Source organism: Marmota marmota, unplaced genomic scaffold (assembly GCF_001458135.2).
Source record: "Marmota marmota marmota unplaced genomic scaffold, marMar, whole genome shotgun sequence".
NCBI lineage: Eukaryota > Metazoa > Chordata > Mammalia > Rodentia > Sciuridae > Marmota > Marmota marmota.
Window position 1 is genome coordinate 62,945 of NW_025999865.1, and position 3,240 is coordinate 66,184.

The following is a 3,240-nucleotide window of genomic DNA, read 5'->3' on the forward strand; positions in this document are numbered from 1 at the left end:
TAACTAACTTGTTGGTATATAACTATTCATAACAATCTCTTATGACCATTTTATTTAAGAGACATAAGTTTTAATATCTCCTCTTTTTATTATTTAATTTATTTTTATTTCCTCTTTTTTTAGGATAAAGTTTTGACAATTTTGTCTGTCTTTTCAAAATATCATCTGTGTCTCTTAGGTTCACGTGGTCTGTAGTTTTTCAAGACAGCTGTTGCTTTACTGGTGTTCTATATATTCTATGCATTATTGAAAGTGAGTTTCTAAAATAACAACCACTTTAATTATTACTACTCATAATTGTGTTTTTCATCTTTCTGATTAGATATTTTTAGAAGTCTGTCCAATTTTAGATTTATTTTAAACAACTAAACTTTGTGTTTTATATCTTCTCTCAATTGCATATCTGTTTTCTCTTTGATTTATCTCATATTTGCCCTTCTTTTTCTTAAAAGTATTCTGAAGGATGATTTGTTTTATAGTGGTTTTTCTAGGATCTTGAGTGACTTTAAGCCACTCTATTTTGGGCCTTATTTATTTTAATATATATGGATCTGAAGACTATAATTTTTTCTGTCATCATTGCTTTGACAGAAACTCCCACGTTCGGATACTCTGTATTATAATTGACATGCATTTCAAAATAGTTTCTAATATTTACTTTTATTTCTTCTTTCTATCATGAATTTTAAAATAATAATATTTGTTGCTTGCCTCAAAGTGTGGTTTGGTGTTGTATTTTGTGGTCAGAGAATATCCTATTGAAGGTAATCATATTCTGAATTGTGTTAATACTACTTTTTAAATGAGTTCTTTGGTAAAGGTTTTATGGGTACTTGAAAGGTTGAATGTTTTCTCTGATATGTGGAAGCTAACCCACAAAAAGGGGTGGGGAGAATAGAAATTCAGTGGAGTAGAGGAAGGTGAATGAAGGGACGGAGGAATGGAAAAGGAAAGACAGTGGAATGACTCTGACCTAACTTCCCTATGCACATATATGAATATTCATAGTGAAACTCATCAATGTGTGCATCCACAAGAAATTAATTAAAAAATAATTATGGGTAAATGACAGAAAGAACAGTAGAGAGAAAAGAGCAGGGGTAGGGAAGGGAAGGGAAAGGAGAGGTATTGGGGACTGAATTAGAATAAGATATATTCCATGCTTGTATACTTATATATCAAAATGGATTCTAGTGTCATGTAGTTATAAATAAAAGAACAAATAAAATAAAAAGTTTAATTATTGAGGACAGAGTTTTATATATAACAGTTTGTTTTATTGATTTTATTATTCATATGCTCTACATTTATTTTGATTTTCTTTATCTGTCATTATTAGTGAGAGATGTGTGCCAAAGTATCCCACATTTGTTAAGAATTTGGGTATTTTTCAATTTAGTTTTAAATTAATGTTTTATTTCTTCTTTTATACATGACAGTAGAATGCATTTTAACATATTATACATACATGAAGTATAGCTTCCCATTTTTGTGGTTGCACATGATATGGAGTTTCAGTGGTCATGTATTCATCATATAGGAATATAGGAAGTTATATCCAATTTATTCTACTGTCTTTTCAATTTCCCTCTCTTCTCCCCACTTCACCCTGTCCAAACTGGTGAAACTCTCCTCCTTCCCCCTCCCCACTCCTTGCTGCTTATTGTAAGTCAGCAACTGCATCAGAGAGAATATTCTGCCTTTGTTTTTTGGGAATTGCCTAATTTCACTTAGCATGATATTCTTCAGTTCTGCCTGATTACTGCAAATGCCATAATTTCATTCTTCTATATGGCTGAGTAATATTCAATTTTGTATATGTACTACATTTTCCTTAAGCATTTATTTGTTGAAGGACACCTAAGTTGGTCCTATAGTTTAGCTATTATGAATTGAGCTGCTATAAACACTGTTGTGTCCACATCATTATAGTATGTGGATTTTCATTCATCTGGGTATATGCTGAGGAGTAGAATAACTGGGTCAAATGATGGTTCCATTCCAGATTTTCTGAGGAATCCCCATATTGCTTTCTAGAGTGGTTGTACCAATTTACAGTCCCACCAGCAATGTATGAGTATAAATTTATTGTTACTTGTATTCTTCATAATTGCCATTCTGTCCAGAGTGAGATGCAGTCTCAGTGTATTTTTAATTTGCATTTCTCTAATTGCTAGTGATGTTGAACATGTTTTCATATATCTGTTGACTGATCTTATTTCTTCTGTGAAGTGCCTGTTTGGTTCCTTTGAGAATTTATTGATTGGGTTATTATTTTCTTTTCTTTTTTTTTTTTTTTTTTTTCCTAAAGTTTTTGAATTCCTCATATATTCTGGAGATTAATGCTTTATCTGAGGTACAGGTGGCAAATATTTTCTGACATTCTTTAGGCCCTCTCTTCTCCTTCTTGATTGTTTGCTTTGCTTTGAAGAAGCTTTTTAGTTTGATACCATCCCACTTATTGAATCTTGGTTTTACTTCTTCTGCTTTAGGTATCTTGTTAAAGGAATCAGTTCCTATGCCAACATGATGTAGATATGGGCCTAATTTTTTTACTATTAGGTGCAGAGTCTCTGTTCTAATGCCTAGATCTTTGATCCACTTTGAGTTGAGTTTTGTGTAGGGTGAGAGATAGAGATCTAATTTAATTTTGTTACATATGTATTTCCAGCACCATTTGTTCAAGAGGCTACCTTAACTGATGTATGCTTATGGCACCTCTGTCTAGTATGAGATAACTGTTTTTAGGTGGATTTGTTTCTGTCTTCTATTCTGTACCATTGGTCTTCATGTCTGTTTTCATGCCAAAACCATGCTGTTGTTTTCTTTTATTACAGCTCTGTATTATAATTTAAGGTCTGGTATTGTGATGCCTCTGCTCTACTTTTCTTGCTGAGGATTGCTTTGGCTATTCTGGGCCTCTTATATTTCATGGAGTAATTTGAGGAAGATTGGTGTTAGTTCTTCTTTGAAGGTCTAGTAGAACTCAGCTGAGAATCTGTCTGGTCCTGAGCTTTTCTTTATTGGAAGGCTTTTAATGGCATCTTCAATTTGATTACTTGCAATTGATCTGTTTAAATTTTCAGTGTCATTTGATTCCATATGGGTAGGTCATATGACTCTAGAAATTTGTCAATGTTAAGTTTTTCTATTTTATTAGAATATGAATTTTCAAAATAGTTTCATTATCATCTGTATTTCACAAGTTTCCATTATTATATTTCCTTTTTCATCACAAAT